Consider the following 17442-nt stretch of genomic DNA (forward strand, 5'->3'; position numbering starts at 1 on the left):
TGTGGCAAGAGGGATTTCTTCTGTTTTGTTTGCTAATGTGTCACAAGTACACTCCCTGATATGTAGTAAACACTCAATAAATATTTGTCTATTCTTCATCAACATGTCCTCAGAACCTGCTCTAAAGCCTGATAAATCACAAATACTAAAACATTCATTACATGATAAATAAAAGTGTGTGATTGCACATAATATGTGAGGATTTGAACTTGAAAATTCCAAAGACCAATCAAATTTTTGGTTTGCCATGTGCCTTTCTGTGCACATGGCAACAATCAAAGTTTGCTTGTAGCTATTCAAATATCTTATCCTTGGAGTCAGTATTTGTTTCCTGGGACTCCCCTAACAAAGAACTCCAAACTTGTTGGCTTAAAATGGCAAAAAAAATTATGTTCCTACACTACTAGTAGCCAGAAGTCTGAAATGTCTGGATGGTCTAGGGGAGAATCCTTCCTTGCCTTTTCTAGCTTCTGGTGATCCCAGGCATCCCTGGGCTGTGGCTACATAACTCCAGTCTCTGCCCCATCTCAACAGGGCCTTTTCAGTCGTGTGTTTCTTAAATGCTCAGTTGTCATTGGTTTTAGGCACCCCCTGAATAATCCAAGGTGACCTTATCTCAATAGCCTTAACTTAATTACATTTGCAAAGGCCTTTTATCCAAACAAGTTCACCGTTCGCAGTGATTAGGATATGGACATATCTTCTAGGGGGGCCACCAGTCAATAAATAGAACTCCAATGTCTTTAAAGTATCTGAGAAGTAGAAGTCTTAACATTTCACGTAGGGTCAAAAGTGAATCTAACTCTGAATCACTACATAAAATGGAAATAGATTAAAAAGCAGTTTTAGGATGTACTAGAACATGACAAATTCTGTGAAGGAAGACACACTTGTCCAAATACCTTTAGGATACTATTCTTTCCTTAGGGTTGGTTGTTGGACTTGGTTCCCCAAATAAATGCGAAGATAACAATCTTCTGGCAATAAGGGATCCTTCCCCATTTCAAAAGAGCAGGGCGTCTGGAGGCAGTCCCTGTGGACGCTTTGAAAGTTCTATAATCTTCATACACGAACGCACCACTGCCTCATTTTATATAAAGAGATGTAAACCAAGACAGGGGAAATCTTGCCTAGAAGTTTGCCCTTTCCCCACTTGTAGCACTGTCTCTCTTGTAACCTCTCTCTAGATCTTACCTTTTAAAGTGGAAATGTGCTAAAGGAAGAGAAGGTGACCTGGCCAGACGTTAGTTTAAGGAGTGAAAGGAATTTCTGCACTGCTGGCGGAAATGCTTCCTTTCAATACAAGCATCAAATCGCTCTTAGTAGCAAATATTCTTGTCAAAACAATTGTAAGAGAGAACAAGACCCAAGAATACATACTTTAAATAAAATGTTACAAGTGTTATACTATAAAATCTCAGGGAATAAATAATACTATCTGAATTGGGCCATGAAAAGAAAGTAGATTTGTGTACATTTTATAATAGAAGGTGTATATTCTGGGCAAAGAGGACAGATTTAGGAAAGAGCATCGTATGTGCATGAATGGTTAGAATTTTAAAATGACTGATAATGTGTGTGTGTGTGTGTCTGTGTGTATACACACATATACATATATACATCTATAGTAGATAGTGGAAAAGAATGGAAGATTAAAGCAAAGGTAACTTACGGAAAACTGTAGATGCCCCTGTATTAATACAGAGTTTGAACTTTACAACTTCTAGTGGTTCCTCATACCCAGAGATAAGCAGGAAGTGATCTAATGACATGTAAGTTTGATAACAATTCTAGTGGTCATGTAGAAGTTAGAGTCTAGGAGTTTCAGATTACAGGCAAGAAGACAGTTGGGAGGCCATTCTCGTCATCGGAGTGAGAGGTGCTGAATGCCTGAATTAGGACAGCAAGAAGGAGTACCGGAATAAAGAAACTGAGTGTGAGTGGTGTTTGAGAGTTCACATTGACGTGACTTTGATGATAACTGGATGTGTGTTACACTTTGCTAGCACTTCGGTATCTGTCTGCCATAAGAAATGTGTTTACTCCATTAGCTCTTCCAGTAGCCAGTGTCCACGAATGGCCCATGAGTCCTGTATCCCAGTAGTCATGCCCTGTGTAGTTTTCTTCCACATTGACTCTGGGCTGGCTCCATGACAGAATGCAGCAGAAGGGACATCTCGCCAGTTCTGGCACAAACATGAGAAAGGCCTGGCGGCTTTCACTTTTGTGCTTTGGAAGCCCCAAGTCACCAGAGAGATGTACAGTTTCCCCTCTAGAGAGACCACAAGGAGAAAGCACATGGAGAGGGTCTGTGTGAGCAGAGAGGCGCTGAACGCCCGTTATGTGAGAGATGAGCCCAGCCATCTCCATTCCAGCCAAGCCAGCCTTCCAGCATTCCCAGCACAGTTCCAGATGTGTAAGTGAGCAATCTGGGAGAGCTCCGGTTCATCAAGCCCTCAGGGGACCCTAGCAAGAAGTACCGTCATATAGTAAAATCTCAGTTGTCTTAAGCCACCAAGTTTTAGTTTGTGGTTTGTAATGCAGCAAACACCCAAAGCACTAAAGTCCCCCTGTGAAAAAAAACAGTGTTTTTGAACTTGAGAGAAATCAACCGTGACAATGTAGATTTCCTCCGTCTGACTTCTGATCATCTTTAATAGCTTGACCTGAAACATCTGCCCGTTTCACCGTCCTTTTCAAATATCATCTTAGTGCTTCTGCACGGAAGACCTGGTGGCAAAGCTCAGGTGCTGGCACAGCTCTGCACTTCCACAGTGTGGGGACAGATGGCTGATCATGCAGGTGGGACCTTACACTTCACAGAGATCTGTAATTTCTTATTAAATACGATTTTTCTATTTCAACTCACTCTTCTTATTCCATTTTTTAAGTTTACTTAAAAAATGATGAGGGGCTATTTACGAAGGTTTGCCTGTGTCTTTATAAATAATCACAATTTAACTAATTATTTTCAATTTCAGATCAATTTTAGAACCTGGAAACTGAAAATGTGGGTTTACATTTCCTTGTTTACACACAGCTTTTATAAAGTGATGAATGTTTTTGCATGGACTCTGCATGGCAGATTTGCATTTTCTGCATGTTTATAACAGTAGATTTTCTGTTACATGTAGAATTGGAAATATGTGGCACAGATTTAATATTATAGATAGAATATTACAGATTTAAGCAATCCCAATCTGATTGGGTCAAATTACACACCACCACCTCCAGGATTGGCTGTGCTGGTGGGGAGACCTTTATCCCCTCAGAGCCTAAGGCAGGCAGAAGGCTCATGGAAGTGGGAGTCAGGGGCCAATTTCAAGTAGCACCATTCTCCACTAGAGTGCTGTAAAATGTAATCCATTTCTATATTTGCACAAATGAGCAGGCGTTGTCTTTACTTTTTACCTGCGCTTTTTGTTTTTATCAATTCAGAGTCAGCTAAAGCCACAGGATCATTACTTGAAATATTAGAAATTCTTCCATTGATCTTTAGGCCACTAATGATGGAAACCCAGCGTGGGAAGTTAACCAGCAGCTGGAACAGTGGTTGCTCTCTTTTTTGTGTGTTGTTCTATTCCACCAGCACTAGTGGACAATGAGCCATAGCTTCTCTCACTCAGTCCTGTGCTTTACACTTCCAATTCTACATACACATTTAAATAATATTACAGATTTAAGCAATACGAATCTGATCGTCTGTTAGACTCATTACTACCAGGTGAATAATTTTTGCAAAAAATATCTTTTTATGTGTATGTCTCTCTCTCTCTCTTTTTTTTTTTTTTCTTTGGCTGAGGCTGGGTTTCAACCCACCGTCTCTGGCATATGGGCCAGCGCCCTACTCCTTTGAGCCACAGGCGCTGCCCCAGTGTATGTCTCTTTTAAATGGATCCAGTCTAAGGGATTTGTATGCAATCCAGTATTGTTTTAGCATACATAGGATGTTTTTTCTAAATATGTAATACTGACAATAATAATATTTTTAAATACATAAAGCCACAAAGAAAAAAAGAACAGCAACAGTGATATATCATCATTCAGGACACTGGCTAGAAGCTGGATAAATAGTCAATAATGGAGATGTCTGGAGGTTAAAACTCAAGATACCGGTTGAGGAAGCCCAGAAACAAGTTAACTCATGTTGAAAAGTACTCCAGAACCTCCAAATTAGAGGTCTCTAGAATATCAAAACTGCCTTAAACTAGTAGATTGTTTGGAAATCTGCAAAAGGAGCAGATTTCTGATTCCTGTACAAAGGAAAAAATTTCAATAACAGAGTTCAGTTATTCAATATCATAATCACAGTCCAAGGTGGGGGACAGAGTAGGTCATATTTATTAGTAAAAGTTCCCAATCAATTTTCTTTTATTTTATTAGATCATAACTGTGTACATTACTGCATTTATGGGGTACAATGTGCTGACTTGCTGACTTTATATCAGCTGACTTTATATTGGAATGTTGACATCAAACTGGTTAACATATGATTCACCTCACTTATTTAATTGTTGTGTTTAGACATTTATACTCTACTATTAATATATTTGACATGTAAGCTTGCAATATACACAGTAGATGAGATCCCACGATTACCTCCCTCCACCCGTCCACCCCTCTCCTTGTCCTCCTCTTCTCTCCTTCTTTCTGGGCTATAATTGTATAATTGTGTTTTATCTTTCATATGAAACTATGGGTGATTATATATTGATTTCATGATAGTATTGAGTACATTGGGTATTTTTTTTTTTTTTTTGCAGTTTTTGGCCGGGGCTGGGCTTGAACCTTCCACCTCTGGCATATGGGGCTGGCGCCTTCCCCCTTATTCCATTCTTGAGATTCTTTACTAAGAAGAATATGATCCAGTTCCATCCATGAAAACATAAATGAGGGAAAGTCTCCATCTTTTTTATGCTGCATAATATTCCATGGCATACATATACCACAATTTGCTAATCCATTCATGGGTCTGTGGGCACTTGGGGTGCTTCCATGAATTGGCAATTATTAATTTGGCTGCAATAAACATTCTTGTGCAAGTATCTTTGTTTTAAAGTGATTTTTGGTTGTCTGGAAATATACCTAGCAGAGGAATTGCAGGATCAAACCGCAGGTCTACTTTTAGTTTCCTGTGTTCTCCAAACTTCTTTCCAGAAGGGATGTATTATTTTGTATTTCCACCAGCAGTGCAGAAGTGTTCTCTCCTCTCCACATCCACACCAACATCTGTAGTTTTGGGATTTTGTGATGTGGGCTAATCTTACTGGAGTTAGATGATAATCTCAAAGTAGTTTTGATTTGCATTTCTCTGATGAGCATTTTTTCCCTGCTGTCTAGTTGCTGAAAACCTGTACCCAGTTTTCTTTTATGGTATCATGAATGCTTTTTTAAGAATGAGAATAGACACATGTGAGAAAAAATGAAATGCAAATGTTCATGTAGAAAGAAGGTTGAACTAAAGCAAAACCAGAATCCTCCACAGATTAAACGAGGCAGCATACCTGTTCTGATACCAAACATGCAGATTCCCATGCAAGGTGTATGAAGAAATGACACATCCATCTGTTCCAGTTCTGATCATGAGGCCGTATGGTGGAAGAACTTGCTTCCAGGATGCAGCAACAACGGTGAGTAGCTATGACCTTTTTTTAACTCAGATTATTTTAGATAGATTTGAGTAGCTATCTAGTTCATTCAGAATCATGCCTAAAAAGGAGTAAATGGCCATGACTCAACCATATGGTTCATGTATTGTTGGGGGTCAGGCTTAGCAATGTTTTGTAAGAGTTCAGTTAGTTGAAGGAGTTATGATAACTAGCATGTTTGGTTTTCTATGTTTGCATAATCCCCTTCAAGAAACTATAATTCACTGGATTTTCCTTTTCTGTCCTACACATGATTCTTCGTTGATGCTGGGTGCTGAGCAACACCAGAGCCAAGTTTGGGTTTGGGCTGCAGGTACCTGAAGACCATTATGTCAAGGCACAGAGGCGTATTGTGTCATCAAGCTGAATTATGCTAATGATTTAAGAGTGATATGCATTTACCCTTCCTTTTTAAATCCCCATTTAAAGTAATTATTAATAGAATATGGAGTTTTTTTTTTTCAGTTTCCCATCTGTACCAGTGTAAGGCAAAAACCAAGCAGTAAAGGAAGCTGTAGGTGAAATTTGTGCTCTCTGCCCTCCTGAATGTGCTCTGACTGAGGACTCTGCTCCATGTGTAATCTGCTGCTCTCTCCTGTTTAGAAAGAGTCAAACATAGAAATTAGTCTCTCTACAGAGTTTACATTTTCTTTCACACCTCCCTAAATAAAGCCTAGAAGTTTCTGACTGGATCTTTCCTTTTCCTCATTACTGTTCAGAATGTCTTCTCATCCTCTGAGGATGCCAAAGGATTCGTCTCCATTTTTCCTGCTGAAGTATCCTCAGCAGACAAATATTCTGGAGCCTAGTTCTACAGAAATATTCTGCTTTGAAAACAGGACTCAGCATCTGTTTGGCCAGCCAATCAGAGACAAAGTCCTATAAACATCCTAGAAACACTCTACCCTACATTCATTTTCCCATGCTTCACAAAGAGGGATCAGTAACTGACTGCATTCTTGAGGACAATTTTGCAAACATTGAGGAAATAGTCCATGAGTTTGGAACACAAAAAGAATTAGAAACTTTTCACATGTGGGATGCCTCTTTATGAATTACTATTACTCAAATTTAGAGGGAACTGCAGCCAGGATGACAATTTATGGATGACAATAAACACTTTGTTAGGAATCTTTTGTATGAATTTTCAAACATTGTTTTAAACTTTCAAATCCTCCAGAATTATAAATGTGCATACATTTAAGTGTTAAACTAACTATTTATGTACATTAATCTAATATAAAAATGATAGAATAGAGATATTATTATTTCTAATGTATAAACAAGAACACTGAAGCCTGAACAGATAAAGTAATTCATTCAAGGCCAGTTATCTGATAAATGGCATAGTAAGAATTAGAATATATATCTGTCTAGCTCTGGACTCTATGATCTGTGGAATCTGCCATGCTACCTACATTTGTTATGCTCACTAATATTTCAAATGCTAAATAAACTATTTTAAATCACGTTCTGAAAAATGGAACAGAATTGAGAGACATCTCAATGGCTAACTTCTAGCTCTCTTTCCCAAAAAAGGAGATGAGGTTATGGTTAAGAAAGGAGATTCTGAAAGCCTCAGTGAGGACTCCTTATGTGAAGTGTGAGGAGGAGGGTTAGGAATGGGCTCTAGGCAAACAGAAGCCATTCCAAGTCAAGTTGCTTTTTTCTGTAGATCACAGCATTTAGTAACCCAGTGGCAGGAGAGTGAAGGGATGGCCACATCGTTCAGAAAGTCCCCTTGCTGTGCAGCTGCTTTCTGACGAGAATACCCATCAGTTGATGATTTCCTTATCTATTGATCCTGAGGGAATTTATACCTAGGTTTGGAACCTTGTCACCCTCACTGAGACAGCCAACTCTGTGTTCTGGGGCAAAGGCTTGCATCATCCAAACCTTGCTCTTTAGGAGCCTTCTAAGGTGGCCACCCTAGCTGACAAAAGTTAGACATGCTTTTCAATGCTATGGAAAGCTATGTCTCATCTACCAAATATAAAACAAATGGGAAAAATAAAACCCATTTTGTGAGTTTATGATGTTTAAAATCAGAGAACGAACTTCAAATGTGTATTTCTTTTATATTAATCTTTGAATTGCAAGGACTCTAGACATAATTTTACCTTTCATGCATTCGTTCAACAAGTATATACTGATTATGCCTCCTGTGTGGCAGGAATTGTTCCAGGCATGGAGAGTATACTGGGGAAGAGACGGAGAAGGAGGGAGAAGAAATTAAATGGATGGATTTTTTTGAAAGACAATTTTATATAATGATAAGCACTATAAAGACAATATAATACTGTAAAGAGATAGAGAGTGACTCTTGGAGTGAAGAGGTATCTGCTCTGCATAGGATATGGAGGGAAATCTCAACTTTGACACTTACTTTGTGGCACAAGGTAAGATATTTGACTCCTTTCATATTCAATTTCCTTTTCTGTAAATAACCAGTAGCTTTTCGTTGGTAGTAGGCTAAGTGCTGGCATTCATCATTTCACTTACTACTCAAAAGAACCCTTTTCTAATGGAAACTATGGACATCCACATTATAAGGATGAGAAAACTAAAGCATAAAAAGTATTAAGTAATTTTCCTAAGATTATTCAACGATGTGTGTTAGCTCTAGAAATCCAATCCAAGCCTATGGTCTCAAGACCTTTGCTAGATTGCCTCCCTAAAGGAGGATGTTACAAAGCTTGCCGTGCCCAATAGGAATTAAATGAGAACAGGTATTAAATCACTTGGTAAGATAACCTTCACTATCTTAGGCACTCAACCAGATAGTATAGAAAATATGGTGGGTTCAGGGAGACATGATCTGAAAATACAGTGGAGTCTAGCCACGAGATAAAGCTCAGTGTTTGCATGAAGTGTAATTTGAAATTTGTATAGAGGATTTCGTGTATTATCATAAATTTTCATGTTCTATCATGTTTCTTTTCTTTTCTTTTTTATTTTTGAGACAGTCTCACTTTGTTGCCATTGGTAGAGTATCATGGCATCATAGCTCACAGCAACCTCACACTCTTGGGCTCCAGTGATCTTCTTGCCACAGCCTCCCAAGTAGCTGGGACTACAGCTGGCTCATGCAACGTCCAGCTATTTTTAGAGACCTTGTCTCACTTTGGTCAGGCTGCTCTTGACCTCCTGAGCTTGAGAGATCCACCTAGCTTGGCCTCCCAGAGTACCAGGATTACAGGCATGAGCCACAGTGCCCGGCCATGTTTCTTACTTTTGATGGGAAATCAGTGTGCTGGGAAGACATATAACACATAACATGGGGAGAGTATACCACGCAGTATTCCCTACAATGGCTTATTTTTCTCCAGCATTGACTCTTGCTCTCACTTTTCAGGATATTCCTATACAATAAAGGACAGTGCCATAGACACAATCTTAACAGAGAAAGACCTCCCACTTTGTGAACAACACCAAACTTTATTTCCAAGGCATCTTATTGGCCTAAATACTGTCATATATTTGTCTTTTTCAAGTCAATACCTTCACATCCTCAGGCCAAGAGATGAAAACCCGGCCAGTCCTCCTGAGTCCTCAATCCCGCCATGGGCAGGTACTAACTGGTTGGGAAACGTAGGCCCTACAGCGACTAGGCTTTGCCACGACCCAACCCCTCACCACAGGGGGGCAGCAGGGAGGCCACGCAAGCCTCACCAGGCATTTCAGCCAGACACCAGGGGGCAGCACTTCGGCAAAGAACGCTTCAGTTCACGCGAGACCTAAGCTGCAGCGTGACTCTCAAAGAAAGAAAATTGAAAGTTTTTTTTGATAAAGGATTCACAAAGAGGTGACACGTAAGTAAAGACATAAAGGAAGGGAAGATATCTTGGGGAATAGGATTAGAGGCTGAGAGAGCAAAGGTAAGGGGCAACGTCCCGATAGAGTTTAAGGAGTATTGTCTGGCCTTTCGCTCTAGCCCCTAAACTCCCAGAACGCTGTAGTAGAAAAGACTCGCTAACATGCTCAGCGTTGTTAACCTGTCAGTTGATAATTTCCTGGTCTAATCCTAGGTGTGGTATCTCGTCTCCCTCATGGAGACAGCCAACTCTCTGTGCTGAGGCAAAGTCTTCTCCATAATCCAAACCTTGCTCTTCCGGAGGCTTCTAAGGGACTACACTCTGGTTGACAAAAATTAGACATGTTTTTCAAAGTTAAGGAAAGCTATATCTCATCTACCAAATATAAAACAAATGGGAACAATAAAATATGTCTCATAGGGTTTATGACGTTTAAATTTAATGAATCTCAAATGTGTAAAGCAGTGCCCGACGCGTAGAGTATTTAATAAATACAAACTTATTTTTCTTGGTAAACGCTGCCTTTCCTTCTTTGTTCAGTCTCTGGTCCATTACTACCTTTTTTCTCTGTCCATGGGTTCAGTAATGGAAGTTTCTAGAAAACATATTCAACCACCCCTTTCCTTGGGGGGTATTCATTATTTTTCTCTAACCTCTTAAGGGTCGCCTCCTCCTGGATACATTAATACATTTGGGAAGCTTAAGGGACACAGATACAACACTCAAATGGGGTTTTATTTTTCGTTTCCCTAATGAGTAATGATAGTAACTGGTTTTTGTATGCTTATTACTATTGATATTATATTTATATATCATAGTTTCATAATTTATATCTCTTCAAATTTTTGCCATTCTCATCACTTGTTTCATTTCATTTTGATCTATATAAAGTTTTCATATATTTGTATTTGAGTTCTTTTTCAGAAATACAAGTACAGTTTTCCAGTCTATGCATTGACTTTCTACCTTCTCCACAGTGATCTTTTTAAGAAGGATGGTTTATATTTGTATGTTCATAGGAAACTAGCTTGAAAGTTTGCTTATTTTATTTTATTTTGAGACAGAGACTTACTTTGTCACCCTCAGTAGAGTGCTGTGTTGTCGTAGCTCACAGCAACCTTAAATTCTTGGGCTCAAGTGATTCTCTTGCCTCAGCCTCCTGAGTAGCTGGGACTACAGGCACCAGGCACAACATCTGGCTAGTTTTAGAGAAAAGGTCTCGCTCTGGCTCAGGCTGGTCTCCAACCTGTGAGCTCAGGCAATCCACCCACCTCAGCCTCCCAGAGTGCTAGGATTATAGGCGTGAGCCACTGCCCCCGGCCAGAAAGTTTTCTTATTTTGATTAAACACTTGAAAAAACTTTTTCTTCATTGACTTCTACTGATTTTGATGAGAAGCCAGGCGTCATCTTCTCAGAACACTGTATCAACTCTCTCTGGTTGTTAGTTATAAAATTGTTTTGTGTCTTGTGGGCATTTTTTTCTACTTAAATAAAGGCTGAGGACATGAACTTGTCTTCTATGCCTGCAATGTTTCTGACAAAACCATAGCAGTGGGCTGACAGAATTCCTTATCCAACTTTATGGCTTTCCTTATGGCATTGCTCTTGACCAAGGAGCTTGTTTTATAGAAAGTCGAATGTGCCAGTGAGTGAATGCACTTGCTGAGAACAGAGAGATTATGAAATGGGTAATGGAAAAGGTAGTTATAAAGACCAATTACAGGACTAGGCGCAGAGGCTCATTTCTGTAATCCTAACACTTTAGGAAGTCAAGGCAGGAGGGTCGTTTGAGACCAGGAGTTAGAGTGAGAGCCCATATCTACAAAAAGTAGAAAAATTAGCTGAGCACAGTGATGCATGCCTGTAGTCCCAGCTACTCAGGAAGCTGAGGCAGGAGGATCTCCTGAACCCAGGAATTTGAGATTACAGTGAGTTATGATGAGGCTACTATACTCCAGCCCGAGTGACAAAGTGATCATGTGTAAAAAAAGAACTACGGTGTTATTAAATTTTCTTTTTCATCTTTATATGAGTATATTTAAGTACACATTAACCATTTTTTACTCTCCCCCATGTACCTACATGCAGAAGCGAAAGATATGCTAATAAGTTAATCTTACATCTCATTTTATTTCAGTAGTTAAGCTACCTGATATCAATGTGAGAGCAAGAAGAGGAAAGAATAGAACCCAAAGATGGGTAAATGAACTTTGTATCCTTCTTAAGGGAGAGGTTAACATGGTTTTAATTGAATAAAAAAAAATTGCATCACATTAGCAAGAAGCAGCCATTTTCTATTGCCTTTATTTGAAAGTTAAATTTTGTTAAAAGAAGTGCATGTGGATGGTATGTCATGTTTTGTGCATCCTCTTGTCCATATTCAACTTTGCTTCTCAAATGTTAGTCTAGCTGACCTGCAGTGAAATCAGGCTCAATACCAGATGCAAAGATAACAGCGTTACATAGGACAAGGACTAGATTGTGAATTGGATCAAGTTATCTGGATCACTAAAAAAATGATTGCCTTAGCCCTTTCCCCTTAAGCTTTGTATCAATTAGGTTACAATCAGAGATGCAGAGACACCATGAGTGATGTAACAGCATTACATAGGACAAGGACTTGATTGTGAATTGGATCACAGAGATGCCTAGTGTGCTTATCATGGCTATATTTTACACATAAAACATGCATAGCCAGATAATTTAACCAGGGAGATTGAATCCTTTGGATCAGTGGGATAGAAAATCTGAAATCAGAACAATTCTAGAACAGTGATCTACTAAGTAAAATTCTACTTATGAAGGCAACAAGATTGAAAACCCTGATCCTCTTCAGAGACTAGTAAATAAAACTCAGTGGTAGATTTTTGAAAGATTAATATAAGTGTTATGATTTCATAAAACATGAACAACTGAACAGCCTCTGAAAGCCCATCAGCTCCAGCTAGTGCATGATGTCAAGTTCTTATCATTAGTCTCTTACTCTACATCACTCATGGTGTCTCTGCCTCTCTGATTGTAACCTAATGGATACAAAGCTTATCCATTAAGGGGAAAGGCCTAAGGAAATCATTTTTATAGTGATACTAGATAACTTGACCCAAATTTTCCTGTAATCATCTTTAAGCGAAACTTCCGCTTTAAATTATTGTAAAGCAGTATTTTTCAACTTTAGATGTCACACATTTTCTGTATGATCTATTTTGAATCAAAAATTCTAGTATTGAAAGGAAGTTCTTCTGAACACCTGTTCCCAAATGAGCGAGAAGGAGGTTTTACTTGGAATTAAATCTTCTGATGCAGACCACAGGTTAAGTCCAGAGACCACAGTCACTGCTGTTTGTTCCCTGGGATCTGCAGATGTGCATTTCAGCTTGGCTCCTGTAGCACGAGGGGTGCTTTCTCTCACTGAGCTCTGGGGTTTTTGCTTTGCCTCTACTATCACTTGCAATACCGTGCGCATTTTGAAAGCACAGAAGTACTTTGCAGCATCTTCCAGCTTTAAGACTGAGATGCTGACGTTCATGGATTTAGCTTCTTTTTGGAAGTTGACTAAATAGTGATCATCGCTTGCATTCACAGCACTAGAACTCTGTCGAAGAAGGAAAATGAATTTTTTGCTGGGAAGTTGCTTGTACCAGTAAATGTAGTATGTGGTCAAGTTAGTTTAATACATGCAGTTCATGGTGACTGCCTCCCCCTCTGTCATGGATGTGGCTGGAGGGGTTTGAGTGACTTTGTGGAGCACAATGGATCCTGTGAGAAAAAACAGAAAACAGAACTGATCCTGTGATATAGGGAAAAAACAAGAATTAGACTAATTTAGGACCCCAAGACAAACCAAACGGAAATCATAGTATGCTTGGTTTTCCCTGATTTCCCTTTTTCTCCTCAGTGCATGAGAAGTACCACATGCCTGTGAGCAGTCCCTTCAGCCTGAACATTCTTACCCATGTTGGGAACCATCCCTACCAGAGTAGCCGAAGGCCATGAACACCCACAGCAGGCTGAAGGGCAGCATGTGGCTTGTGTCCCTCTGGACAGATGTGCTCCGTGCTCCCTCAAACTCTGAATGCAATGCCTCTGAGCACCTAGTAGTGTGTACGTGTAGTTCCTGTGTTCTGATGTTACTTCCTCACACAGGAAACTGGGTTTCTCACAAGGTCTTTGTGCAGAGATGAGCAAAAATGTTAGGCTAACCTCAAATCTATACTATGTCAACTTAATTTTTCTTAGTTATTACATTAGATAGTATGTGGGAATCAGGTTTGTAGTGGAGGTTAAACCAGGAATTTCTGGAGGACTTTTTGACCAGAATCTGAGTTCCTCATACTCCTCAAGGCTAGCAATAGCCTGGTGGTCTACATGGGATCTCTGGCACCTGGCAGTTTCAGGGTTAGGATTCCGGGAGGTCCTGTTGACCACAGTCCAAGATCCCATGCTCCCCCTTTTCCTGGGCCACAGAGAGTTCTGTTGTTACCTGGTATCTGAGAACAGTGCCTAGCAAGCAGAGATTGTTATTGCCTGAGGCCTGCCCAGACATAGATAGAAATCATTAAAGCTAGTTAGACAAGTTTATCCCCAATTTGCAAAGTTTATGTTGTAATCACATGGTGTGCATGATTTTCCCTTCCTTTGTTTCCTTCCTTGTGATTGTTAATGGTTACCTAAGGCACCTTGTTTGAATAACTTGAGTTAAGTTTATGCATTATACTGGCAACTTGATTGATGATTTATGATTGAATAAAGAGACCTATGGGACAATGGCCCAGTGCTGCACTTGGTGGCTGCACTTGAGATGCTGCTGGCTGAGTGCGTACCTCTCACAGGCTCCTATTTGTTATTTCACCTGAGATAACTAAGTCTGAGTTTTTTTTCACATCAACTGCCTTTAGTGCAGATCCCAGCAAAGGCTGTAGGGACCAGGCCCCCAAAATAGTACCTAGAAAAAAAGCATGGAAAATGCAATTCATACTAAAGGCTGGAGATGGCGGAAAGAGAATTGAACAAGTGGACTTATGTTGATATCATTCAGTGAAATAATTCAGGGGACCTGTTTAAAGAAGAAGACAGATGAATGGCTAACAAACATTTGGAAATTTGTTTTGTATTAACCTGGATGGAATTAAAAAAGATTGTTCTTAGTAAAGTATAAGAAAAATGTACTCAATATTAATGTAAAACCTGTAGATGAACAACTACACACCCATATAAGAGAAAAACATAATTAACTTAAAGTGAGTAGGGGCAGCAGGGAAGGGTAAGAGGGGAGGAGAGAGAGGGAGGACTAGGAGAGAAGGGGAATGGTGTGCTCTGACCTAATGGGCACAATGTAAAGGTGTATGTCCTTATTCCCTCATCACATTGATTTTTCATTCTGACTCTACCATCTTCCTTTATAAGGAGCCTTATAATTATATTGGGTCTACCTAGATAATCCAGAACAATCGTCCCATTTCAAGATCCATGAATTAATCACATCTGCAAAGTCACTTTTTGCCATATGTTATTCAGTTGCATTGTGCACCCCACAATTCATATCTCTGGTATGAAGATTTGATGTCATAATTTCTAGTAACTAAGAATGGAAAGTTACTTGGAAATGGGGTCATTGCCAATAATAACTTTAGTTAAAGTGAGGTCATACTGGAGTATTTCAGGCCCCTACTGCAATATACATAGCATCATTACACAAGTAAAGGGAAAGTCATGTGAAGAGACAGGGACACACACAGAGAGAAGATGATTTTAAATAATAAGTTCTAGTCAGTGGCTTATAGTTTTGATTTCTTGAAGATCTCCAAGGCTTCTCCACCACAAAGTCCAAAAGCAATGCTGGCAAAAATTTAAAAAATCAAAGACTTTATCATGTTTACAAATTCAGAAACTCAATAGTTTTAAGATGGTAGTTGTAGCCAAAATATTCTATAAATGCAATGCAATAGGACTCAGAATTTCAGCAGAAGTATGTGTAGAAATTGATAACCTAAATCTCTAAAATTTATCTAGAAATGTAAAAAAATTAAAATGACCAAAGCAATTTTTAAAGATAATAAAGTTGGAGAATTAAGCCTACCTGATTTCAAGACGTTATAAAGAATAGTAATCCAAAGAGTTTGGTTTTGGTGAAATCATACTGGCACATCAATGAAATAGAACAGACAGTACATAAATAGATTCACAAATACATGTTTAATTTCTTTTCAGCAAAGATGCCAAGACAATTCATTGAGTAGAGAAAAGTATTTCAGGAATATCTGTGAGCACATTAAATGAGGTGCATTTGTATTTTAATGGATCTGGGCAAAGTAAATTCAAAACCTTCTGGAAAGGATTCACATTCTAATGCTATTAAGAACATTAGTGACTTATGAGAAGAGTCAAAGCATCAGTATTAACAGTAATGAGGAAGAAGGTGATTCCAACCCTCATGGAGGACCTTGAGGGGTTCAACACTTCAGTGAAGGATGTAACTGTAAATGTGGTGAAAATAACAAGACTAATAGATTTAGCATCTGGGTCTGAGGATGTGACTGAATTACTGCAATCTCATGATGAAACTTTAACAAGTGAGGAATTACTTTTTATGGATGAGCAAAGAAGGTGGCTTCTTGAGATGGAATTTACTTCTGGTCAAAACAATGTGAATGCAGTTATTGTTAAATGATAACAAAGGATTTGAATATTACAGAAACTTAGTTCATAAAGTAGTTGCAGCATTTGAGAGGATTTTCTCCAATTAAAAAAATTCCTAGTATTTTGTGAAGATTTTTAAATTAATAAATCATAGTTGTACATACCTTGAGGGTACTCGTGATATTTTGATAAACATATATAACCCAGTTGAGCACTTAGGGATATCCATTACTTCAAACATTTATCTTTTTATTTGTGTGTTGGGATCATTAAAATTCTTCTCTTCTAGCTACACTGGCATATACAACTAATTAACTATCATTTCCTTTTTGGTTTTCAAAGACTAGAACTTATTTTTTCTCTCTAATGGTATTTTCTTTTTTTGTACCCAGGAGCTAACTTCTTTTAATCTTGACTCGTGCTTAGAAGGAGCTTCTGTTATGGGCAGTCAAGTAGTCGAGAGAGTGAAGGTGCCTGGTGAGAGCAAAGAAAGTATGAAATGGACAATGGAAAAAAAAGTACAGAAACCAGCTACAATCATGTGATTGTCCATAAAAAAAGAAGTACAATATGATGAAAATTTATTTTTCGCTGTGATGAGAGTATGTTTAAGTATATATTAACTATTTTTTTACTCTCACTCCATTTGCCTATGTGTGGTAACATAAGCCTTGGCAATCAGTTAATCTTACATCTCGTTGTATCTCAGTAGGTAAGCTACCTGAAAATCATGGAGTGTGACTCAGCTAGAAGAAGGGAAGGTCATCACAAAAAGAGGGATCCATGAACTTTGTGTCCTCTTTAGAGACGAGAGTTGGCATGCTTTTTACTGAAATAAAGAATAGTTGCATCACATGAGCACAAAGCATAAATTTTCTGTCTTTATTTGAAAGTTAAGTTTTGTCATAAGAGGTACATATGACTGTCAAGTTCATAGGGTTTGGAAGAGGCACTGTGCTAGCTTTCTACTGTCTCGATTTAAGAATCTGGAAATGTTTTTCTCAGACTTTACTTCCCAGTATTGTTCTTGGTTAAACTTAAAAAGAAACATCATGCATGATTGCTGTCAGGCTCAAGGAACACACATTCTCTGCTAGCCCATCTTATTGTTGACTTATAACTCTTCCACCTCCCAGGAGATCTCCTCCACCACCTTCTTTTTATCTTTGGCCAAGTAACCAGGTAGCAGGATAGCAAATGCCACTGCTTCTCATAAAGGTCACAAACCATTATGAAACTGAAGGAGGTAAGACAAGTATTAATTTGTTCTTGTGGATTCCACTTGTCCTCATGGGTTCCAATGTGTCCTTACAAGTCACAATTTATGAATGCTTTTGCCCAC

At 38.8% G+C, this 17442-nt stretch overlaps 1 long non-coding RNA gene and 1 gene segment (V, D, J or C); one reads left to right on the forward strand and one right to left on the reverse strand.

Moving 5' to 3' along the window:
* The window catches only part of LOC128587405 (T cell receptor alpha variable 8-3-like), a 624669-nt gene that overhangs the window by 445515 nt on the left and 161712 nt on the right, over positions 1 to 17442 (reverse strand).
* On the forward strand, positions 7917 to 11660 carry LOC128587412 (uncharacterized). Its single transcript, XR_008380587.1, has 3 exons — positions 7917 to 8047; positions 9143 to 9460; positions 11602 to 11660. It is a non-coding gene; the product is annotated as an uncharacterized LOC128587412 (long non-coding RNA).

This window comes from Nycticebus coucang, chromosome 6, assembly GCF_027406575.1.
Source record: "Nycticebus coucang isolate mNycCou1 chromosome 6, mNycCou1.pri, whole genome shotgun sequence".
NCBI lineage: Eukaryota > Metazoa > Chordata > Mammalia > Primates > Lorisidae > Nycticebus > Nycticebus coucang.